At 44.0% G+C, this 26,275-nt stretch overlaps 1 protein-coding gene across 20 annotated transcripts in view; it reads right to left on the bottom strand.

The window, feature by feature from the left end:
- PTPRF (protein tyrosine phosphatase receptor type F) overlaps positions 1–24,934 on the bottom strand; it is a 280,990-nt gene extending 256,056 nt beyond the window's left edge. For 10 of the 20 annotated variants that reach the window (XM_035333708.1, XM_035333715.1, XM_035333710.1 and 7 more), the window contains exons 1-2: positions 24,898–24,934; positions 21,310–21,390 (exon numbers count right to left, since the gene is read on the bottom strand). The gene's annotated coding sequence lies outside the window, so the exon portion shown is untranslated. The remainder of the gene's footprint in view (positions 1–21,309; positions 21,391–24,897) is intronic. The other 10 variants (XM_035333716.1, XM_035333725.1, XM_035333726.1 and 7 more) reach the window with 2 other exon arrangements.
- Positions 24,935–26,275: the final 1,341 nt, after the last annotated feature.

Below are 26,275 nucleotides of genomic sequence, written 5' to 3'. Positions count from 1 at the left end.
CGTCCCGAACTCCACTCCTGCCTCCCAACGCAAGGACTCCGGTGGCCTTGCCGAGGGACTCCACTTCGGCACCTTTTACTCCCCAGCTCTTAAAATCAGCCTCCTTGGCACTCATCCGCCTCCTTGACACTACTTTGTGAGAACAGATTTTTAAAAGCTATGAAATGGGAGAGTGAATACCAAATACCGCTGTCTCAAGAACATTATGAAGCTTACTCCAATTACTAGGCTTCTATAAAAACACACAAAAATTTACCTTGCAAAAGTTTTCTGGACAAATTTATTCCTCGGTTTCTTTTAATTCCACTAAACATTTAGGTTTAGGTATGACCATCTATAATGCCATGCTGGAGAAAGGCTGCAGAACATTTGAATTCTAGTTTTTCCACCTTAAGAAAAGCCTACAAATACACAGGTTATCTCTTATAACCCCGTGACAAGAGAGGGCCAAGCTCTAGCAGAAGAACAATGAGATAAGAAATCAAAATGGTCATCTATCTGCTGATGGTGCATAAACACTGTATTTACCAGCACTTTCAAATACTGATTTCAGACTAACCTCTTTCTCATAATAGTAATAGCAGAAATGGCCATTTCAAAAACGCTGTCATCCAAATGTCACGAAACAAAAGAGAACAAATGATACTCCTGGGAGAGATTTACCTCCCCGAATCTCCTCTGGCATTTAGGAGCCAGCACACAAGGAGAACAGCCCGGCTCTTGTCACCCAGCTCACTGCAAAGACTGAGCAACGAGGGGACCTGCACTGGCAGGCTGGGTGAATGCCTCCCTTCTATCCACAGCCCTCGGCCTGCTTTGCAGGATAGGATCCAATCAGCACTCATCCTCATAATTGCACGCCAACAATTAGCAGGAATCTTGGTGGGCTGTGCTTTTCACCTGGTAAGAGGGCTCCGTGAAAAAGGGCTAAAACTGAGCGTGGCAGATGGAGCTATATATCCCGCCCATCTCTAGAGAGCAGATTTGTAATGCAAAACGCTGAATTCAAGATGCGACCCATGGATACATGGAAGCAATCAGAACCAAACTGATTAAACAAGACCCAGGTCTCCGCACAGCGCACTGAATGCTAAGCAGCACCGAGGATACCTCGGAGAGGAGACAAATGGCACGCCAAGCCATGCGCCAGCAAGATCGTCACCGCATGGCTACTGCCTCTTCGAAAACATCAGGCAATTCCTCTAGCAATCCTCCAAGGCGAAGGACATCTGCATCCCATAAGTAACTGCTCCCAGTCTCAGCCAAACGTACTGAGACGAAAACCTGGGCTCACAGGAGCTGCCCGTTTTGTAACGGGGATGCCCGGGGAAGCGATGCTGCGATCCACGCAGCCACATGCAGCTGCACTTAGTGCCCAGCCCTCAAATTCAGATTTACAACACCCCAGGTCAGAGGATGAGTTTACATTATCAGCCTGGTCTCTTGCAACCCCAGAAACAATACATTTCATCGAGCTCCTGCTGTCCTGAGCCCAAAATCTGCTTGAATGAAGCACATCTCCTTGGTTCAGGATGGGAGGAGTCTGGGCTGATGCCAGGGGCAGGCATGAAGACAGGGAGGGGACACGCTGCTTCTCTTCTCAGCACCCCAAGAGATGCGTGCCTTGCTTCCAGCTCGAGTATTTATGGCTTTGGCATCTAGTCACACCTTCCTGCTCTGCCTTTCCCTGCCTTATTAAAGTGTATTTTTATATCTTTGCAATGGGAACTGTGCTTTCCCTTATCAACACCGATCTGGCTTCGCAGACCTCCCACTCGTTTTGCTTCATTGGCTAACGGCAGAGGAGCAGAATGAAAAAGCCCCGTGAGCTCCTGCAGGCGCACCCCTGCTCGCAGCCGCTGACACACGCGTGCAGCCCTGCCGGTGCCACCCTGGCTCAAACAGCCATCAGGAGAACTGAAATTTAGACTTTTAACAACAACTCCAGTGAAACGTAAGAGAAGCACCACCCCTAAAGCTGGTTTTGTCACATTTTCGCTCAGCAAAATGCTTCCCTCAGACAGCTGGAGCCAGCCCCATTCGCTATTTCAGCGTCTTACACCTCGAAGTGGGTGAAGTCACATCGTCCTACAGGAATGAACGTATTCTGACATGCACCAAAGTGAACAGAGAGCAACTACGCTATAAGCAAAGACAGTTTACGTAACGCTTTGCAGAAACCTTACAGCTTGTGCCCCACAGGCAAGTCCACTTTTTTTATTCAGGGCTTAGGGAGAAGAAAAATTTTTGCCTGCCAGCACAGCGCTCACCCACTGCTCTACCGACGCACGTCCTGCTTCACAACCTGCACGCCTCTGTGGCCAGGCACTTTTGGAAAATTCCTGTCATATGTGCACGTGCACAAAAGAGCAATCTAATAAGCAGAATATTTAGAGACATTATTCACGGACACCTATGGGGCCTCTGGGAGCACACTTCTTGCTCCAGGTGAACTGAGTTGATATGTAACACGATGCCGTGGTATCCTTTTTCCTCTCCTCCCTCTCTTCCCCCCAGCAATTTCTTTGGAGCATAGGTACTCATTTTTTATTTGTCGTCGTTCTCAAATTTTGACAGAAACTTTGTTATTCCACCAGATTTTATCCCTTGTTATTTGGCAAACGTTGATTCTCCCCCATCCTCCCACACATCTCACGTGGAACCGCTACAGCCTCTTCGGTCTAAGGAGAAAATTGCGTACCTTTATCATCCTGCACGCTCTCCGGTTTGAACAACACCGGCACCGCCTGGACATTGGAGCTCAGTGTCCAGCTGCTGCACGTGGACCAAGCCAAAGGAAGAGCCTCCTGCTCTCCCTCTCGAAGGCAAGGGGCCTCCTCCCTGCCTTCATGCCCTGTACTAGCACTGAGAACGCTCATCCCTTACGCTCCCCTGTGCAATGTGCGGGCAATCCCACGCCACGTACCTAATTTGTGACTCTAACTTTTGGCTGATGCGATTGTGGTGGTATGAACAAGGGTTACCAACATCTCACAATAGCAATATCACAATACTCAGTAACTAATGAAACAGAAAACCAATGATATTTTAACTAATACCTTGCAAATACTACTGCCCAAGCACTTTTCCAGGATGATGGAGCGATACCATGAAGATAACGGATGGGTAATGGTGGTGATACCCTTGCTCCACAGTCCCCTCCAAGTGCAAGGGGCTTCACACCATTGTACCAGGCAACCTCTCAATCCTTCAGCCTCCGACAAGACAGGATTCTTTTCTCTGTTCTTTTAAGACATGCCTTAGTACTTAACAGCCTCCTCCACCTGCACTGTCTGTAAGCAGGAGTCAGGACTGACCTCTGTGGACAATGCATCAGCATACAAGGCCGATGTTGAGTACTTCCCAATGCACGCTGAGATCTGTGGATGGGAGATGGTAAGTAAAAAGCAAAGTAATATTACAGAATACAGCAGGATATTGCTAGTATAAACAACTTTAAAATCACCTTTTAATGATAAATCTCACCATTGGGAGCATCAAGCACCAGGAATGCAGACTTGGTGAAGATAAGGTGTTTTTCTCTCTTGAAATTTTAATAAAAATGTAGTTACGAGACTAAATTTATTTCTGCTAGGAAAACCTCAGAATAAAACGCTTGCTATTTGTATATCCAAGGGCTTTTTGTGTTTATGAGTCTAACCATTTGAGATTCAGCATACATCCGCTCTTGAAGTTAAGAAAGCATGGCCCCTGCCTTCCTCTTCAGGGGGAGGGGGTGATCAGCCAGCTTTCATTTACCATGGACAAATACATGATTTCAGCATTACCCATTACTCCAACTTCAATAATGAAATGAAGAGTATTCCTCAGACTAAAAGGTTTGAAAATTTACCTCCCTTCATCTTCCTGCCCACTAGAATAAATTAAGTTGATGTCCTCCAAAATAAATAATGGAGGAGAACAGACTCTTCCAGGCTGCCTTAAAACAATAAATCATTGTTCCTGGAATGACCAGTTGTATCCTAGGATAATAATGTTGTTGATAAAATCAAAAAATGAACATAGGTGAACGCATTTTCTGGAAAAACTAAGACATGTTGAAAATGTTACCCAACACAAGTCTCCTTTGCAGGACCAGGTTATCTGTTTTGAGGTTATCCACATAAATCTAGAGTTTATTCTTACAGCTTTAAGTGATAACAGCACTGGTAACTCACTATGAATCCAACTGAAAGCCAACCGCCCAGTAACTAGAAAGCAGAAGAAAATGAGGATTGACTTTTTTCAATAGCTGATTTTCACAGTCCCCAGACTTCCAAGTAAAATAGGACACAACTAGTATTCACATCTAATAGCGAAAACATATGCTCTAAGCCAGTAGAAAACTTTTAACTTTGACTAATCCTTCAAAAACTGTAGCCGGTTCTTTTAAAAGGGTAGGAATCTGGCACATCAACATGAATCACCGCTACAGTGGGTACGCAGCCTGAGTTTTCACAGCAGTCTGCCGTGTAACATAAAACCTCCATCTTTTGTAACCCAGGCTGTAATTTGAAAATCACCTCTTTCAGCAACTGCGATGGGTTAAGCCGTGACAGAGTCCAAGTCCAGTCACCTCCTCAGATACATCAATTCAGTTCTGTGCAGTGAGTTGGATCAGGGAACCCCAACTGCAAGTTAAAAGTAAATGGGGCGGGGGGAGGAATACAATTTTGTTCAACCTGAAGCAGACTCCTGATCTGATGCATTGTGTGGCTGCTAACGATAAGTAGATTTGGAGCAAGCAGAAGTAAGTGGGTAGAGACTGGAGATGCCTGGACTGCCTCTAGAAGCAGCAGTCTAACTACTCACGGTGACCCAATTACTGCATAACGCAAAGTACTTACCAGCCTCTAAAAGAGATTTCAAGGCAGTTTTAGATTGATTTTCTTTTGCAAAATAATCTCCTACCCAGGGACTACGGTTATATTTCAATAACATCAGAAAAATTTGCTAAAGCCTATGTCCTCTGCAGTAAACAATCTCTAAGGAAAGGACCAGCATGCTTCCAGAGCCAGAACAGCGCTCCTCCTTTATTTTCAAAATTTTCAGGTTAAACCCTTTGCAAACCCTTCAGAAGGAGAATCTTCTGGTAAATGCTGTGTTTCAGCACAGCATTCATGCGTTTCCACTCCTATTTTTGATCAGAGCAACTGCCACACGCTTCCTCACCTTTTATGAGAGATTTACGAACAAGAAGCCTGAAGATTTCAAGATTTACAGCTCACCTAGACTAAGTTCCTTCCAGCAGCACAGCTACATCTGATAATGACCTGTTAATGAGGATGGCCCCTCTTTGAAAAGATGCCTTCAAGGATTTGTCTCCTTCCTCAGCCAGACCAAGGATCGTGTCTCTGCCTTGCAATTTGGTCTGGGAATCACAGCTGATTGCAGTGCACAGACAAGACTGGACCTGTAATTCCTTATAAATTGAGGAAAACATATGGAGAACAGCCCATAAACAATGCATTACATTCTTGAAACTTCTTTAAGCACTTCCCCATTTATTTTGGGTAAAGGGTCAGGGTGAGGTGGTCACCAGCAGCCTGACAAGAACAAGACCAGGTGGCATATGCTCTGCACCAACCCTTAGATAACTGTTCCTGGACAACTGGGAAGCCTCCAGATGCTCAAGACAATAAGGCTGTACTCATTTACCAAAATACTTATTTTTATATAGCTCTAATAGAATCTTACAATGTCATCAAAATTAGGTTCCCTCCCCCACCAGCCCCCAAATGCCTACAAATTAGAGATCAACATGCAAAAACTAATGATGTTATTGTAGAAAAGGATATTTGGTAAAATAAGTAAAATGGAGACTATTTTCTTTCTTTCTTCTGTTAGTTAGTGATTAGAGGGATCAGAGGCTCAGATTTCAGGAACAGATGCTTTTTAATTCTGAAGGCTTAAGTCCTTCCTGGCCAAAACTTTGACATTTCTACATATTGGCTTATCGATCAAAATAAGAATACGTATCCCAGGTAACTTCTTTTGTTTTGAAACAGAGATCATAATCTTTCCTTGCAACATACTTGTTATTCTTATATCACCAATGAGTAAGGCCTTTATTATCAGCTTCTGAAATCCTCTTTGTACAATCTGGTTCTTCAGCTCCGCGTGACTTCAGCTCCAAAGCTCAGAGCGGCACCAAAGCGTCTCCTCTTAAAACACTATTCCCAGCCCAAAACCGTCGCAGTGTACTTAAAAACTACACAAAGAAAAGAAAACAAGCTGCACTGCGCAGCTTTCCTGCACGATACAATTGACTTCGTAATTTCCATAAGCCCCAGTGAGAAGTTATTGGGTTGTCAATCTATTCTCTTCCACACACCAGATTTTGGGAAAAAATGCACTGAAACGGCCGATTTACTAATTCTGCCCTAGGTACTATTTCAGTAGCAGATGCAATCTAGCCCAAGAGAATAGTCTCATTTAAATGAGCAAAATGCAACTACAAAGCTGGTCTAAATTTAGTACAGTTCAACCACCAAGGAAGGAACGTTTATGAGGGCATGGGACAGGTCTGTGTTACTAGCACAGACGTGACCCAAACAGTCCATCTACACCAACGTGAGGTGCTACGAGGCGTAACATAAAGTACAGATATATGGATATACTTAGGGGCCCCTGTATCTTAGCATGATTGCTGGAAACTCCATTAAGGTCATAAATACAGTGAGAGCTGACAAGAAGTTCAAGAGAAGGATAGATATTCTCCCAGTAGGAGAAAATGCTCTTAACAACTACCTATGGGATTATGAAAATAGGCTACTTAAGTATCTGCAGCTATTAGTGAAATTGTATTGCCTGCCAGATCTAGCAGAGTTTTCCCTTTGAACACATGCTTGGAGTGCTTTTTCTTTTATCAAGGGAGTATAAACACTAATCTTTGGGGAGGACAAACAAAGCAGTCTACCCAGCACGGCGAATGGACGTACTCGTTAGCCCACGGAGAGCATTAGTAACTTGCGGCATCAGCACGTTACGGGAGAGACTGTCATTAAATCACCGGGGTTGTCACTTACTGCGTGAGTGGCACGGCCGGGGTGTCTGCGCACGGAGACGTCGCTGACCCAAGGACCTCGTGAACCACACGAAGCACAGCAGAGGGGATTAAATGCAATGGGAAGCAATGAACGAATCCTGAAAACATCACTGCTGAAAGCGTTCAAAGAAAATAAGAAAACTCGGCTGGAGCATGGCATGTTGATTCTTCTCCCTGAAAATACCCATTTTTCTCATATTTGCACACTCCAATTTGGCTGAATTTTGGGCTCTACCTTTGACAGAGCTGCTATATCAAAGTGTTTGGGGAATTTACCATTTTTCTCATTCTTTCACCTCTGCAATGTCACTAGCATAAAGCTCCCTCTTCCATCTAAAAATACCTCACATAAACTTGTTAGATTCACAGAAAGACTTTCAGGAACATCAGTAAGACCAAGATGCATCCACTAAACCCTGAATTACAGATTCAGTTTTAGGCTTCTGGGAAAAGAAAAAAAAAAAGGTTTTAAGTGACTAGCATAATTATTTCTAAAATTAAATAACTGCAGACAAACAGTGCTGCTCAGTGAAACTGAGAACTCCATACTATCAAAAATTAAAGGTAATTATAACGTGTACGGAAAGGGCACAGCATTCTGAGTGTTAAATCACCTTTAATTACATTTTCTGGATTTGTAACACTGACATTTGAATTCCCAACACTATGCTTACATACCAGGTTAAATAAAATACGCAAACAACTCTATTCTGAATCACCTTGAAGGCTTGCAAAACAGACTTGTGTTTGAACACATTTATCTTTTTCCTTACGCTCTTTCAACTATTCAACAAGACCACAATGTATACTTCTGGAGTCATAATTGGTCACCAAAGCAACAGCTTGGATGCCAAAAGCAGGATTTCAACTTCATTGCACAGAGGAGCAGGGAGAGAAAGGTGATGACAATGCCTCCATTGTAGCCTTGATCCCGCGACTCAGCCACACAGTGAACTACAAGTCGTTCATGCGCTGAATCCAAAATGAATAACCGGGAAAGCGACTGAAAATGAGACTTTGTTTTCTTTTAACTTTTGTTCCTTGTACTAATGGCCTTTAAAGTGGTCCAGGCATTAGGCTCAGGCAGTAACAAGAGGGATGAGAAAGATTCCTGGCTAGATTTTCATCGCTCCAAGTGGGTGGAGAAAAAAAAAAAATGATAAAAAAAAATCTCTCTTCAATCAATTCTCTTGAAGTTGTCAATTTTCTATTTATTAACAACCCTTAGAAAGGAAAGCTTGCAACACAGACAACGCACAGCACTGACAGCAGATCTTGAATTCCTTCCTCAGAAGGAAAAAAAAAAAAAACAACACAAAAACATTTACATACCAGAGGCCTTTTCTCATGTAGTCAGCTAACCGTGGTTGTATGGACGGGGAAAAAAACAACACCCACTCTCCATAATTTTATTGCTTAACTTCTTACAGAGATCTTAGATTTCTTTCCAACCAGTCTAATATTCAGCTATAAGAGGATTGAGAGAGGGTGTTTGTTTTCAGGTCTTCCCCCCCTATTTAGTGATGCCCTTTTCCTCCCGTACTCTAAGACGGTTGATTATCAAGTTTCACAACCCAGCAAAGAGGCTAAATTTGGGAATTTCCCTTACTTGCCTCCTTTATTTAAAAGGTGTTACATTATCCTCTTCGCAGTTTGTGGTGCAAACACTGCAGCTGCTAAATATGTATTTCTCCACACACGCGCGCGTTATTAGAAATATTTACATTAATTCAGTTGTGACAGACACTTCATTTGCCCCAAAGAAATCCTGCCTCAACTAGACGGCGGTGGCCACGAGCTGCAGAGCCCTGGGCTGCGGCTGGGGAGGTCTCAGCAGCGATGCCCCTGCCCATCCCACCTGAGCACCACGGTGCTGGATCAGCAGTGACACCCTTCTCCCTCAGAGCCAGCCAACCCTGCTCAGTTTGAAAAGGGACAAAGGGGGATGGTGCTGAGGGACGGGGGCAGCTGGGCAGCATGGGGAGCACCAGGGATGTGCTGGCCCCAGCATCCTGCCAGCAGCTTCCAGGTCTGTGAAAGCACTTCTCCAGCTTTGTGAGAGGACAGCTAGCACGGGAGTTTTTCACATTCAGAAAAGGTTCAAAGCAGCTTCAAACCACTCCTTTTAAAATCTGCTGCTGTCGTGAGCCACGCGCACATTTCCTCCTTGGCCCAGGCACATGGCATCGCATGCAGGAGCGACCAGAAGCTTGCACTGCAGCGTGTCAAACCAACAGATTAAGAAAGCGCACCCGCTGCAAAGAGACCACTGTTAACCTTGACAGCCCCGGAAATATTGGGCATTTGGGAACAACATGAGTTTAAAAAGTCAGCCTTGAAGGATTTCAGCAGACAATTGCCTACAATTGCCTTTCTCTCTCTTGCTGAGGTTTCTACAACTGGATACACATTGCAGGTGCACAACCATGCCAGCAGAGAAAGACAAAAAGCAAAGCCTATTTAATAGCCTGCAAATAGCTTGCAAAATGCTTGGTATGCACTGTAGGCAAAAGGCATGACAGGTTGGGATTTCTTAGTTTCTCTTCTTCGGGATCACCTGGAAAAGATGACGGAGCTGTACCTCCGTAGCCAAGATAAGCAGCCATGACCTCACCAGTGTGAGGCAACGCTTACGGAAAGATCTGATGTGACACCATTCCAGCTGCGCTGGAGAAAGGCATGGGAACATCAGTAAGTGTCTTAACACCAGCACTCACCAAAATGCTTCACTTGTATCTGCCATCCCTAAATACCTCGACATCTGCAAGTGGGATGCTTTTATTGTTTCTAAATACACTGAGGCACGTATTCCTTAATTATACTTTAAGCCACGAACAAAGGTCAGGCGCGCACTCGCAGCGAGAGGCAACAATCCAGTCACTGTATGTTCGGTAAACAACTCCCATCACTTCGACAATTACCAGCAGACCTTTAGACTTATGCATCTCTTGGTCCCTTTCATATTGGAAAAACATCATTAAAACAGATTAAAACTGCTATTCCAGTCAAACTGCTTATCTAATGGTAGGAGAAAACGTGGACCTGCAATTCTCTCCTTCAAAACAAATGATAACATCGACTGTTACTTCAGACTCTTAATCTTGGAAGAAAATATTCTCTCTAATCAGAGACTCCTAAATCTACTCTCCCTTCTATTAAAACTCTGTATTTGCATAATCACAGAACTGTTTCAAAGAAACATCTTTAGGATGGATAAACACAGCAGTCATGTGCTCAGATATGCTGAATTTGATGAAATGCTTTAAGAGGAATGTACATGAAGTACAGTTTTACAATTAACATCTGCTTTATCGTTTTTTTGGGTAAGATGACATTTAGGCTATATGCATGTATCAGAGTGCTTTATCTCACAATGCCATTTTCCCCAGAGCGTTCATGTCTCACTTCAACAAAATATCAACACACAAGGGCTCAAAACAGGCTTTACCTGCAGCAGAGACAACTCCCAGACTATCAATTTGTAAAAGCATTGGAAAAGCAGCAAGAACAATATTGACAGATGGCCTCTCCCACACTTTCCCTGCAAAAGCCTGCTCTAGCACCACCATCCCCACAAATTAGCCTTTGGGGAGCTGATGGATAATGAAGCATTTCAGTCTGAAAAAAATGGGTAGGGGGATTTCAGATTTTTGGTGGTTGCTGTTTTGTTGTTGTATGGTTGGTCGGTCGATTTTTTCCACCCATTATCAGATTTATTTTGGGAAAAAAAATGAAAACTGAGACACTAGTGCAAATCATTTCTTTCTCTAGAACGTCAACAACATTGGAGTTTTTACTCAATTTGTTAAACTACACAGCAGCTTTTGGGACTCTGAAGTTCCACGGTCGCTGCTGAAATCCACGATGCTCACTCGTAACCAGCTCCGAGAGTGTTTGGCCACCAAAACTTTGGCAAGTCTGGGACCACAGCATCACTAAGGCTATTATTCTTTTTAAGTTACTTTAATGGCTTCTGCACTCCCCTGTTTCTACCAGGAGAGACAATACCTTGGGGTCATCTTCCGAAGAAGAAGCCCTCCTTTAGCGGTACAAAATGAGGCGTAAACGTGAAACAGTAAAACACCAGCTCAGATCAGCAGGACCTTGGCCATCCTTATTTCCACTTCGCAGGAGGAAGCCAGGAGCACACGGGGAGCAGAGCTATCCCCTCCTGCCTGCCTCCGGAGTGCAGCTCTAACCTTGAGCCTGCATTCCAAGTGAGGGCTGCGTGAAACAGCAATGGGTGCTCCTGACCTCAGGACATCGGTGTCCTCAGAAGCAGAGGGTGCATCAGGGCTGTTGTCATTACCAGGTGCGTTTAATTACTGCAATTACCAGCAGCCGGGAAAGGGCTGCAAGGCACCTACTCTTCAAAGGGAAAAGGCAGCACGGGGCAGCACAGACCATTTCAGCAACTGTAAATACTTCACCATCTGCAAAGTCACTGGAATTAAACTACAATTTTGAAAACGCTCATTTATTCCTCCCTGACCACACCACGTACACAGGCACCTATGCTGACCCCATCACCATGGCATCCTTGGCATCTCCATGCCTGCGCTTGGATCGATGAGCCACACAAAGTAAATAAAAAGAATTCCAGGCAGAGAGGGTGGAACACATGGCGCACATATACATAAAAGCAAACAATACTTCAACCAACTGTTATTTTTATCCGTATGTAAACAGTAGCACACAGAAAAAGTAAATCTCCTGCACTGCTCTTGCTATCAGACTACTAGAAAAGAATTATTTAACATGGCAAAGGAAAATAAATTTCTTAAGAGCCCAGCAGAAAATCTGAGCTGCATGCAGCAGGTGGGCTCGAGCAAATCTCAGCACGAGACACCCAGCCAGGCAAAGGGTTCCCACAGACAGAAAGCTTTCTGACCACTTGGGCATTTAAAACACAGGCTGAAGTCCACGGCTCTTCCCGAGTGCATTACCATGGCACCAGGACCAACAAATTCAGGGGGAAAACGCTAACCTGACTGAGCATTGTGGAAAACCCCCTTCCAGCTGCTCCGCCTGCCCAGGAGGCAGTGGGACACGTGCCTTGGTTGCAGGGACACGGAGGGGAGCTCACAGGGTGCCCAGACAGCCACGCTCCTGCCATCACACCTAAGTGCACGCAGTGGAAAAGTGAGATCCAAAGCTCCTCTCCTGTTTCTGAACAGTACCAAGGACTTCTCTTTTCACTTCACTCCCGGCTTGCTCTGACTTGGTTCAGCTTCTCAAAGGACAATGAAAACTCCGACTTGCAAACCGGAGCTTCACAGGTCTTCTGTGCTGCCAGGTAGGTGGCTGGACCACAAAGCCACTCGTTTTCCACAGCGGCTAGCCATGGCCATTCCTGTACCGGTGGGATCCCAGCTGACACAGACAGGCACCTCTGTGCATTAATTTAGTCCACAGGTGTCTGGGCCCCAGATAAAGGACCAACTTTAAACCCGTGCTGCTGCGGCAGCAACAAGAACTCTGGAGGAACAATGGGAAGAACTTGTTTCTCCACCTGAGAGCAGCCATAATTAGGAAGTGATGGATGTCGCTAGTAAAAGTGAGTGATGTTTTTCAGGAGCTCTCTCATCTGTAACTGCACTGTTTTCAGATAAAATAACCCTTTCTGTCAGGCAGTGTCAGGAATGTCTACAGCCAATCAGTCACTCTGCTATCCAGCAAAAAAATATGACGTACTTGTCATAACATCTGTAGCATACGCTTTGTCAGCCCTTCTTCCTTGTGTACCACATCAGTTAGGGTCTCCAGTTCCTGCAACGCCAATAATTTGTACTCGCAAGATAAATAGATGGATTGAAACTTCCAAAAACCCAACTGTGTCACATGTGAAACGGACCTTCATTTGAACAGCATACCTTTTATAGCAGCATAAAATGCTATTTGTCACCTGGAAATAATAACCATAAAGCAGAACTCCAGAGAAAGCCCCGCTCTTCACCTCCGCACGCTGGCCAGCAGAGCCACAAGGAACAGCTCGAGAGAAAGTCAACAAGATAAGCTGGAGCATCTCGAACTTGGACACCATAAAATTTCACACTGTAGCAACTTCATTTACAAGACTTGGACAAACATTAAACTGGGAGAACAAATATCTAACACAATTAACCGAGATTACACATATACATATGGTCTAAAGTCTCCGGTGTCACTCTGTAGGAGCCAGGAAAGCCTGTCCCAGCAGCAGGATGGGGCAGCCCTTCCACTAAGCAGACCCTACGGACTGTCACAGCTATCATGGGACACGACCCCTCCACTGCTGCTCCTCCGAACAGTGCTCATCTGCCAGCCTAATGGAATTGGTTTTGAAACAACCACCAAAAAAGAAAAGCGCCATCAATGTGATTAAGAAAAAGACAGATGAGCACAACAGATCATTTGTGAATGCTTTGTGTGGTCACCTGTCAAGCAGCCTGGCTATGTTTTTAAGTGATTATTTTTAAGTGATTAAATCAGACCTTAGCAAAAACCTGAATGTCAATTTCTCAACATCCTAACCCAGAAAATCCTTTCAAGAGAAAGGACTGCATTAAATTGTAGGTGAGGTTCATCAAACAGACCATCCCTCTAAACGGCAATACACTACACCTCTAGAAGACACCTTACAAAATCTGATGGAGCTTAAAACAGTTAACATTTCATTACATAAGAGCCATTCCTGATCTTCAAACACAGCCCATGTGTATTAATATTTAACCACTGCATGTTACAGACTGTGTATCACTATTACAAGCCCATAGTTATTACTTTTGCAAAACACTGAGAACAAATAAAGATGCTTAAGTCACTCATCACATGTTTTCTGTTTATTATAATGGAAAACAATAAGTTTTTCTGATTAGGTAGATGTTTATTGTATCACATGGCTACAATTTCCTTTGAGCTCCCAATCCATGTGCTTGATGCCAAGGTTCCTTACAGGCTATGAACACCAGCATCCCAGAAAACACTCTGGTGCTTCTAACAAAAGAAAATGCTGAAGTAGTGAAGAAATTTAAACAGCTGATTACAATATTTCCTCTTGAAGCTTGATTGAGAAAACAAACATCTTTATGTTAAGAGACACTACTCGAAGGGAAGCACCCTCGGTAACGCCTGGCCCTTCTCAGCCACTGATTAGCGTTATCTGCAGGAGCACTGCCACCAACCTCAGACATACCACCGGAAAAACTTCATCCTCTCAAGAAAAGGAGGATGGAATTAGTCTACTGAACCACAAATATAAGGCAGATGGGAAAGGTCCCTGGTCCAAACAAAGCAGGGCCAACTGTTGAAGTCAGACCAGGCAGCCCACAGCCTTCTCCAGTTGATTTTCAAGCACCTCAAAGGATGGAGGTGCCACAACCCCTTGGGGCCCTTATTCCAGCGCTCTTCCATGCTCACTTTGAGCTTCTCTTTTCCCCTTTTATCTGAGTGGGGCTTCCCTTGATGCACCCCATGCATGCTGTTTCGGGTCCTGTCCACGCTCCCCAAACGTCAGGCACTGCTTCACCACAGCCGCCTGGGGTGGGAGACCACGGTCAGGGAGCGCGGCTCCTGCTCCAGCCCAGGGCCAGCTGCACACTCCTCTGCCCAACTCGCTCCCTCTTTCAGCACCTTTCTTGACTCGCCGATATCTTTCTTGTACTTTGTTATGGTTGGCAGAAGCTGAGTTAAAGCTTTCGTCTATCCCTCAGCCAAGAAGGACAGCAACCGGCCACTCGGTCCCCTCACGCACTGGCTCCAGCCTCCACGTCTCGCCAGACCCCAGCCACCTCCAGGAGCTGCCCTCAGCCAGCCCACACTCACCGAGGTACCGACATGGCTCCATGTCTGGGGCTGAGCAGCACTGAGCACAGCAGGATCATTACCTCAGATTGAATTACAGCCCTGCTAATACACTCCAGATGGAGTTTGTCCTCTCTGCAACTGTTAGCTCATGTATAGGTGGTGATCCAGTGCATGTACCAAAGCGCTCTTCTGCGGCTGTGCAGCTTAACCACGTCCTCACTGCTTTGTATTTCCTCATTTCAGCTCGTTAAGCTGCATGTTGCAGGCTTCCAAAAACTTTTTCAGCCTACCACAACCATCCACCTCTGAACTATGCTTCACAACGCTTGCAGCCCCTCTCAGACTGCAGCCTTACTTGCAGATCTTGTAAGTACTCCCCTGCCCACATCAGTGAAGAGAACAGCAAACAAAGCTCAGCCCAAGACAAACAGGGGTGTGTTCCTGCCACCCCCTTGGTCCCCTGATTTTCACAGCAAGTTGTAGGTAACTGGTCTTCAGACACTGTTTTTAAACAGTTACTTGTTAATCGTATAATTAAATGTGTGTGTCCCTATTCCACAGAAATGCCACAAGAGGTTACATCAAAAGCTACTGAAGTCAAGATACATCACAGCTACTGCTCCCCCCAATCCCTTATCTTCTTTTCAACCTCCAGATTCCCAGAAACTGATTAAAAATTTTGTTCCAATACTCTAAGCACCACGGCTAGACTAACCAGTCTGTAATTCCCCGGACCTCCCTCTTTCAAAGGCAGGTACTGCATTTGCCCTTTTCAGTCCTCCAAGACCTTTCTTGCTCTTCACAATTTCTAAAAGATAATTGTAAATGGTTCAAAGGTTGCTTGGCTAGTTGCTGCTGTACCCTAGGGCAAATTTCATCAGGCTCTGACTATTTGAATACACCTATCTTATCTGCTTTTTCTGATCTATCCTTTTCCTACTCTGCACTTTACTCCTATCACCTTGTTTAAAGTAATTTTAATTAATATGAAGACACGCTCAAGCAATACAGTAACTACATGAAACCCATTTAGTATTTTATCTTTCGGCTATAATGTTAGCAAAAAACCCCAGACTATTCATCTATCATGACTGCTTTTTTGGAGATGCAGAATAACATTTTCAAAAACAAAAAACAAGCCAGATTAAAGACCTGCATGCGGCTTACACCAACCCTCAGCTGAGGTGTCTAAAGGGGAAACATTAAGAAATGTCAGTAAACTCCTTTTCTGCAAAGAAAGGATGAAAGAGGAAGTTAACCGCATTTTAGAAGGAACACTTCTCAGTGACTAAACCAGCCTGCTTTGGCTTGATACATTAAAGAAGAAAAACACAACACTTCCCCAGCAGATTAAACACTTGATAACCAAATGCATGATTTCCTGTGCCATTCCCTTAGTTATCTAGCACTGATCATTGCCAGGGGTAAGGTACCAAATTAGACTGACCACTGGTCCAAACCAGCACAGCAAGTCCCGCTTCTGTCTGAACACAGACAGGTATCTGGGAGCACATCAGCATTTTAATGCACCCACCTGTTATAGCTATAATTTACCTTTCATCAACTGGAAATTATCATCCTTACAGCTGAGACATGCCAACTTATTATAGGAGCATATGTAGTCTGCTTCTATGCAAAGCAAACCAGACAGCCTTAGATCATCCTCTGATTTCCGTGTTTTTCTCTGAAATGAACTAGACGCGGTTGCGTGCTGTTACCGTATCTCAGGTGAAGCACTGTAACTTCTTAAACTGCTCCATTTCCACCCTCAAAGACACATCAGTCTCTGCTCTGTGATCCCCTAAGCAGAAGATGCAACGTTAATGGAGATTCTGGCTGTCGTTCCCAAAAGCAGTTAGTGATCTGAATGCCTCAATTTCTAGTGTACTCAATCTGAAATGCTTTAAAAAGTTCCAATTTTTGGGAAATGAACACTCAAAAATTGCCCAGTAGTGGTCCCCCCCCTAGTTTTTACATCTAGTATCCATCTTATCTGAGGTTTCTATCTTTCTATCTAGAAAATCTTTGTGTAAGGCTAAAACCCAAGTACTAGTTAAAAAGACCAAAACATTTTCCATCGCTAGCTGTGATGAAAGTGCAACAAATCCATACATCCCTCCAGTTATACAAAGTACAGCGGCCTACTCTTGAATATGGATCTGAGTTCTGTCTTCCATGTAAAGTGAGTGATACAGTGAAAGCCTTCCCTCATAAAATAATATAACCTTCTTTCAGTGTATTGGACATAACAGCAGAGCTCCATTTCCAACACTGCCAAAAAAGCCAAGAACCAGTACTTCATACCCTTGTATACTTGTATTTGCTCTTAATACAAATGCAATCACTAGTAATCCCTTTCCTGCTGCCTGGCTCCACTGAAAAACAAATCATAATTAGCAGAATCCTACGAAATTAGCCTTGAACTAATGATAAATAGAAAGTATAAATGGAGAGAGAAAGCCAAGCCAATAAAATACTGATAGTCTTCTGGGCTGCTGCTCCCTGTTTCGTAAGAGGAAAAATTCAGAATCTGTTTCAGTCGGAGGAGAGCTTGGTATCATGCAATTGTTCAATTACAGTACAGCAAACCTAATTATTTCAGGCATCTTTAGGAATCCACAGTTCTGCCTGAGAGTACAATACCTACAAACGGACACGCATCCATTGTGAGCGATGCCCCGCAAAAAGGAGGTGCAGCTGGTGCTCCTGCCCCTGCCAGGCCCCGCTGCTGCTGGAGGAAGGCAGGGCAGGCACTGGGAATGCCAGGCAGGTACCGGGAATGCCGGGCAGGCACCTCCGGACGCTTTTGCATCTGCCATCCCATCCAGCTCGACTTCAAAACACAAGTCTAACCCATGCGAGGTGGTTTCAGCCAAGCCTATGCTGATACTAGATAGAACGAAACCAAGTTAATTAGAGTTGAATATATCCTCAAAGGAGATCTCAGCACCAAAACTTCTTATGCACATTAACTTAGGTAGCATGTATTTTTAATGAGTTCAGCACTTGTCTGGGGTTTAAAAAAAACACACACACACGGTGTGGCAGCTATTCAAACCCATTGCGCCAGAGCGCTAGCAAGTGCTGACTACAGGGGATGACAAAGTTAACGTTGGCAGTTATGATGGTTCTACCTTTATTACATAACCCTCAGATAGCTAAATTAATTAAGTAGGTGAAGTGACAAAACAAAAGCCACCTACCAATATGCGGATTATATAATAGAAAAGGAAATGAAAAAGACCAGAGGGCTAATGCTCACGTTCAATTTTGGAAATATGGCTAAATCTTGTAACATCTCCAGCATCTGTTGATGCTGTTTTTCATAAATACATTTCTGAAAACATATACCCATGTAGAACAGCTAAAGCATACAACTTCAAAGCAGAAACGAGTTTTACTCATCCAAATTTGTAGCTTCAAGCCGCACCCTTCCCTCTCCGCATGCATTCTCCAAGACACAGCATGAAGGCAGGTAAATGGCCAACAGGCATGCCCTTTGGGCACCAATCTATTAAAGCACTCCACTCATTTGTAAGATAAAAGGAACTTGTAAAGACTCTAAGTCCAAAAACTATACACACTCCTATATAAAGGATGCTGACCCGTGCCAATGGATTCAGCCGTGCCAATGGATTCAGCCGATGCCCTTTGGAGGCTGTCATTTAGCATACAGCTAAATACACTGCAGCGAGAAGTAACGGCACCTCCTTGTTCTGCATTAAGCACTGCTGGGCTGCCAATGTGGCATAACACAACCAAATCACTCTGAATCACACACGCTTTGTGCCAGCATTTTGTAGAAATACTAACCCATATTACTGAAAAGCCTTTAAATTAGAACATAAAATCACATATTCCAAAATGCAAGTAAGTTCAAAAATAGAAAGATTCGAACAATTCTAAGAGGACAAGGTTACCTGATGACATCTGCTTTACAATTCTAAATCAGAATGAAGAACACTAATCATGCAGAAGCCCCAGTTTTAACTGCAATCCCAATGTCCAACTTTCAGTGGTAATGCTACATGTAAAAAAAATTCCCCAAACCATAAGCACAAAGATAATATTTTCCTAGCGACAGCTAGTTCACGTGGAAAATACTAAATTGTGGGTGTTTTTTTTTGTTGTTGTTGTTTTTAATCTTTTCAAGCAGATTGAAATTAGTAAATTTTGTAAATATAAAACTTAAATGGAAACTTAACATATTTTTGTATGTTCTTTAAAGAGCAAACATACAACAATTTTAGTTTAAATGAATGCCAAGACTGCTTCAGGATGTACTGCAGTCTCCAAACTCCCAAAAACCTAATCTGAATTCTGCTAATCTAGGTTACAGTTTATCTTCAGGGGTTCTCCTACAAAATCATTCCTTGATGCTTTAAATTCAGCCTGACATGATTGAAGAGACTTCCTTTTCTTTCTTCTACCATTCATCTGAACAGCAAAAATACACTTTTTTTTTTCCAGTTTCCCCTGTCCCCCCCAAATGAGATGGGCTTTATTAAGGAAATTATTTGAAAAGAACCCCTACAGATAAACTGTGACCTAGATCAGCGAGATTCTGCCCAATTTATGTTGAAAAAAAATTGATTTACTTTAAAAGATGTTACTGCATGCCACTCAAAATGTACTTTCAGCAGCATTTTGTATGGGCCAAGTCTGTCATCTTTTATTTCCTAAAACCTGAGTTTACATTAAGAATGATGGAAGACCTTCTCAGGGTCAGCTGAAAATTGAACATACTGGAAAAGAAAGGCTAGGCAACTGAGCAGCCTTTGAGGACCACTGTTTGGCTGGCACGACCACAGCTGCTATCTCAGCTCCCATGTAACATCATTGCTGCTCTTTGTCCACTTCCCCTTCTCCTGACCTGTGTGAGATGTGGACACGGTCTTCACACACAGGGAACACATTCAATGTGCCATGCCAACAAGTTCTGCTCTGTTCCCGTGAAACAGATTTCTGAAACACCTCAGGTGGCACATCCCACCACCTGGGCACCATCTCCTACAGCACCCACTAGTGCCTGACCAATGCCACCTGTGCCCAGCAGAATCTCTTCCAACCCAAAAGCTCTTCTCTTGCTCTCTTCCAGAAGGCTTTCTTCACCCTCACAGGACCACACTGTAGTACTTCCAGACACACATACACACAAACATTTATCCACGGTAAAGTGCTCCAATCTTCATGTAAACAACAAGACTTGTTCCTGGTTTTAGAGAAATCTTGTTTGTTTCAAGTATCAGCATCTCAGCTAATGAGTTTTTGCTTCCCTTCTGCACTCCACAAATACTGGGCTGAGTAATGCGTAGCCTAATTGACTGTTAAGGTCACTGGCCAGCTCTTTAATCTTATTTAGTACACTTTGAGACAGTTCATGAGTCATTAGGGTTTCATTCTTGGGGACACAAAGACATGTAATATACATTAATACAGAGCATAAATATAATTCAGTGTGTGTATAATAAAGAGTGCAAAATTAGAAGATGGCATTAAATATTTCTTTGCAATGTTATCATTTTAATAATGTTGCTTATTTTAATAGACAATAAAAATATTTAATTGTGAGAGCCTGCTGGTGTCTTCATAATTTGTAGTGTTCCTGTAGCTCTAAGAAAATTCCTTAGGCAGTAAAAGTCACACTTTAAACACCAACTTGAAGTGAAAGAAGGGCTCAAAGAAGACGTATCTTAAAAGTTACTTATATGAAGCAAACGAAGGGCATTTTTCAAGCTGTTATTCATGATATTTGATTTTATGTTGTACATTACAATTCAGTGCGCGCACACGTGTCAGGAACTTTGCAATACTTTTGAAAGGGATGAGCATCGCTAATCAGGCACTGAAATCCAATTTCTGGGAGAATCTGGGAGCTCAAAGGTGAACATTTTAACTGGCTTGGAAAGACCTTTGAAAAATAAAGTTAAATAGTAATTATACATAAATGTGCTTGAGAAACTTTACACCTGTCTTGACATGAATCTGATCTTTGCATGGATGATGAAATTCTTGGCATTGCTTTAGGTGACTGGGATGGCATTAGCTTAGGCAGGGTAAGAATTCAACAAGCCTAGACAGGTAGGATAAAGGACTTACTGACTCAAAAAAAAAGCATGACAGCTTATCTGTTGAAAGTCTAAACATGTTAATCATTTAACATAAACAGATCTGCTGATATTTTTAGAAAGGCATGTCAACTCAGAAGTAACAAAGTTAAAAAAGGACACCAGGAGCCCTAATCATATTTTCCACAGGTCCTCCAAGCCCCTTGCAGATGGTTTCTACAGAAAAAAAAAAAAAAAGGAAAAGGAAAAACACCGAAGACAGGTAGCTGGGTTTGTGATTAGGACAATAAACAAGTTGCTAGCAATCAGAGTTTGACTGCTGGCTGTGCTACGGACTCCTCCTGCAACCTTTATCTCGCTGTGCCTCAGCTCCCAGTCTGTAAAACGCAGGTAATAACATTTCCTTACCTCACAGGAACGTTCTCAGAATAAATCCATAAATGCCTGTGAGACGCTGAGACGCTACTGTGACAGAGGCCATAAAAATACCTAGGAAAAAAAAACAAACATAAAAATAAGTGTCATAAATGATTGTAAGAGCAGAGAAATTCACAGACTAAACAGTAAAGGTTAAAGCTTCACTTAATGATACAACTCTCCGTCCTGGGGAAAAAGCAGTTAGTGCCAGCACGTGTTCCCACCCAGACACCTTTAAACCCATGACAGCATGGGACAATTGCCCTGTTCCTACTCCAACACATTGCCATCACAATGACCCATCACCACATGCAGATGCGGAGGGACACAGGGACAGGGGTGGCCATCACAAATCATTAGCTCAGCGCTCTGTGACCAGAGCCACCTCGAAGAACCACGATCAACGCAACTGAGTCCCGGCATATGGACAGAGTTCCTTCTGCCTCCCCTGTCTGATGCACTCTCTGGGACCTAATTCCTCCCGCAGGCAGAAAAACAGCTAATTTTGAGCCTAACGTTTATTCTTGAATAGTTTTTACCCATTTGTTTTCAGGCCAACATTGATCCTGTAGCTTAAACAGCTTTTCTCTATCCCTGAATTTTATTTCCCTGCCGATAAAACTGAATTATGCCCCTTCCCTGTTAGGACTCGTTTTACTGCGCAGACCAAGCAAGCTCTCTGACTTTTCTCTCAGATGGCCCTTCCAACCTTAAGGTCATCCACTTGCTTTGTTTAGCCCACCTGTCTTACTCATGGCACCTCACTGTCTTACACATGGCATCATGCTTTTGGCTGTCACCTTGCGACTGTGCCAAGTGAAAGCGTGTTTCTCCAGCATTTCCAGCTGGTAACCCCCTCCACTACCCAGCTTAGAGAAAGGTTTCTCTCCAGCAGTCCTCCCGCGGTCATGACCCCGCATGCTGTCAGCACAGAGACACGGACTACTTCCACCACGTCAGCTCCCAAGCTCTTTGCCAAAGATCTCCCGACTCCCCTCAGCACCAACCATGGCTCCCACCTGCCTCAGTGCCACGCTCTGAGCCCAGCTCACCGTGCGAGGGAGGCTACAAGGAACACACGTGGTCTCCCCAAAAGCACACCCTTCTCTTCAGTGCCAGCTCGGCTCTGCAAGCAACGGTTCCAGCTTGGCTTGGTTAGGTTGTTAAGCGATCTTTAAAATGAGCCAAGTGACTACAGTCCTCAGAAGGATAAACGATTCAAAACTATGCAAATGTGTAAAATGTGTTATTTAATCTTTATCATTTACAAAGTACTCATTTTGTAAACATTTTCAGTACTCTGATTTTGGAGCACGACAGTACCCTGAAGACCAGGCCTCTGGCGGCTGTGATGCCACCACACTGCTGGTGCACCAGGAGGAACACCATCACCAAGGCCTGACGTGGGGCTGAGATGACCTGCCAGCTCGCTGCCCCGTGCATTTTTGTACATCCACAGACCCTTCCGCTCACACACTGCACACAGACCCTGTCTGACCCCCCCTCACACCCTGAGCAGACGAGGCCAACACAACCCCCTTCCTTTTTTGCTCTCTGGGGGCACATGCAGCCTGTGAGCAGGTCAGGCAAGCGGGGAGCCAGCACAAGGGAAGGGCGAGCTCAGGCCTCTGCTGGCAGCCTGCCGCCTGGTCGGACAGGGACACATCGGAAACCTCAGACCAGGGAGCCAGAACACTGTCACCTTTCCAAGGACTCTGATCCATTTAAAACAACCTTCACAAATAAATATATTATGCAATTTTATGTTATGCAGCATTGACTTCAATGACTCTGTAGCAGTGCTTACTCTACTATATTTACTTCTGGCACACATTTGCAGCATTCGCTGCAGTCATTCAGAACGTGTTCCTGTTTTAAACCCTGAGGTCTTACCCTGCCAGTATCTATTCACAATGTTCAATATGTTTCTCATATCTTTGACCGTGCCCCGCTTTCTTCTGTCCCAGCAAGCTCTCTCATCTACACAATGTCTTAAGGTGTCCTGCACCACCTCTCACTCATACATGGTCCCAATTTTCACACCTCAGCATCTCTCATTCAGCATCAGGTCACCAACTCCCACCTTCAGCTGTCTCATGTTGCCAGTCTCCATCCCTCAGGTCTGAGTTTTAGAAAAGCATCCTGGTACCTTCTGCCAGGCGCCCTGGGATTTAAGGGAAGCCCTCTCTCTTTCAAACACTCACACATCTACCTGGATGCTTTTATTTCCAGTCATGCTCACCAAAAACCTGTCTCTGGCTGGGCTGCTGTTGTGTGGTGCCTCCAACTCATCAGGGTTTGTCCTGCCAGCTCCTGTCTCTGCCCAGATGGTCTATATCCAGCTAACACCTCCTCCAAGTTGAGACAACTTGGGCTAGGCAGTTTTGTGGGTAGAAAAAATATTTTGATTGTTTTATATAACACATCTTGCCAATGACCAAGACTCTAACATACTACATTTACAGAAGAAAGATGATACAAACCTGTTCTCCCCCTTTCCTCATACTAACGTGATGACCATTTCAGTACTGGCTCTTTTCACTCTCTTCATCAGCTAGTCTTTGTTACAGGAATGGCAATCACATCCGAGTGGAATCCATCCAGCAGTAAGTGGTTTGTTAAATCCCAGGACACGTTATCTACACAGAAGGATGCTTAAGCTACTTAAATGGCAACCCTTTATTAAATGCATAAAAATGCTTGAAATTTCTGTAAGCCAACAATTCATATTAATTTCCTCCCTTACAAGTATCGGTCTCTGCTGCTAACTATGATACCGTTTTTCATGCATTTCTCTTTGGAAACCTTGTGGAGTTTTCTATAGTTCTAACAAATGTAATCGCAGTTGTCCATAGGGTACACATGAACTTATTTCACTCAAGACTCCTTTTTCCAAATGCTGAAGTAGGTTCTGCATTTATGTCTATGGGGCAGTTCAAGTCAGCTATTCTCAGCTACACCCCAGTGGCACTACTGCTAAAAAAGGCAGGGGAAACATGCCACCAAAAGCCTCTTCTACACTGGAAGTATTAAGATACAGACAAGAGAGCAAAGATCAGATCAGAAAATACTCTGTCATACACAACTTCACGTGCACTTTAAGATCCCCCGAAAACCCTCCCACAACAGGGTGTGTTCACGTTCATGTAATTACTTAAGTTCTAAATTTCTTTGCATCTGTTTATCTGACTCGTGTATATTTAAAATTATACATGGATTCAGTTTTGGATGTCATAGGCAGCTTTATAAAACGGATGTTATGCTTATCCAGAAAGGGCATATAAACATTAGGCATTTGCTATTTAGGATTAAACATTAACAGAAAAATTTAATCAGCAGTGACGAAAGTGGTAATGGCAGTTCACTGGAGATAAACTCCTCTGTGAACACACTGCCGTCTCCACCGTACTAATTTACATTGTTAGGAGCCTGAAGTGATGGAAGAGATGGCATACCAGTAGGATTTTAGCAAATTAGGATTTAGGATAACCAGTAGGATTTTTAGCTCAATTACACCTTCCCCCGTTAAAACAAACTCATCTTCCAAAACACACACAGTTTCCTCCTCCCGTGTTAAACCGGGGGCCTGCAGCAGCAGCAGCCAGGCTGCAGCCTCCCTGTGTGCATCCAGCATCCATCGGCCGTGCCCTGCAGCCGATGCACATGCCCCACACCTGCAGCCAGACCCAGGAACCGCAGCAGCTGAAAGCGTGAGCACTGCTGCCAGTCTGCCAGCTTCCCTGCTTCTGTGCATCAAGCCCAGAAGGAAACACACAACCTTTTCTGAAACTCTGAAAAGCTGCTTTTTTAATCTACATGACAATGTTTACTGAACACACAATAGCAGGAGCCACAAGCGTTTTACGCAGCGCTGACAACAGCAAGGAATTCCTTGCTCCTTTGTAAGCTCCTGTGCTGGTTGACACAGCAAGAGGCGCAGTCAGAGGCCAAGAAAATCCGCAACTTATCAAAAGAAAATGGCAAATTGCGAAAAACCTGTATGGCAAGGTTAGCTGCCTAGGCACAGCTTTAATAGAGCTCCATAAATACCTCAGTCTAACACTGACAGAGGTTAAAAACCTATTATCTTTCCCAAATGGCAGTGCGAACATATGTTCAATCGAACACCCCGCCCCACCAAGCTACAAAGTAGAGCCTGCTCTTTCAGTTCCACAAATACAAACCACAGGGAGCATTTTAAATGAAAGCATTATGAAGATTACATTAGGCAAGTTTGATCTACTGTAAAACACTCGCACACAACATTAAGAGGAAGAACAACCTTTAACACCTGCTTTCTCTTCAAACATAGCATTATCTCTGTGCATGGCTTGGCTCTTAATGGGATGAAATCTCAGGCTAAATAAATTGCATGGCTTGCTCTACCAGCAAAGAATGCTTAAGAACATTTGGGACCTCATGGCCCACCAATATTGAACTGTTGAGAATATTCTTCTCAGCTTGCACGCTCTGCTCAGCCCGGCCACGTGCCGCGCAGAAGGCTTTCACCCCGGCGTGAAGTGTTGTGGCACGAGAGGAGATGCAACAGCTGGAAAGAGACTGCACGATCCAAGCAGCTTTGCAGGATCCAAGCAGCTTTGAAAGTCATCACCATAAATATTCAGACGCAGAGTGATTTGTTTTCTTACCAATAGCACGTTGTTATTCACAAATATTAATTAGCTCCTAAATACCACCTGTTCCTCAGCCCTCCCCTCTGCTGCGTGCACAAGGATTCTTCGCTGCCGAGGCTTGCAGCCGTTCCACGCTGCCCAGAGATTTAATGATGTTTCAAGTCACACAACTTCCACAGCTCGCTCAGCTGCTGGAGGAGAGTCAGGGAATAATTACTTACTTGTGTCGTTCTCCATTGACCTCTCCGGAGGATGAAACAAACAGCTTTAATGGCCTCTGAAGGGAGCCTGGTCCAGCCCGTCTCAGAAGGCAAGGACGATGA

This window comes from Oxyura jamaicensis, chromosome 8 (genome assembly GCF_011077185.1).
Source record: "Oxyura jamaicensis isolate SHBP4307 breed ruddy duck chromosome 8, BPBGC_Ojam_1.0, whole genome shotgun sequence".
Lineage (NCBI taxonomy): Eukaryota > Metazoa > Chordata > Aves > Anseriformes > Anatidae > Oxyura > Oxyura jamaicensis.
This window is presented reverse-complemented; position numbering and strand designations above follow the sequence as displayed.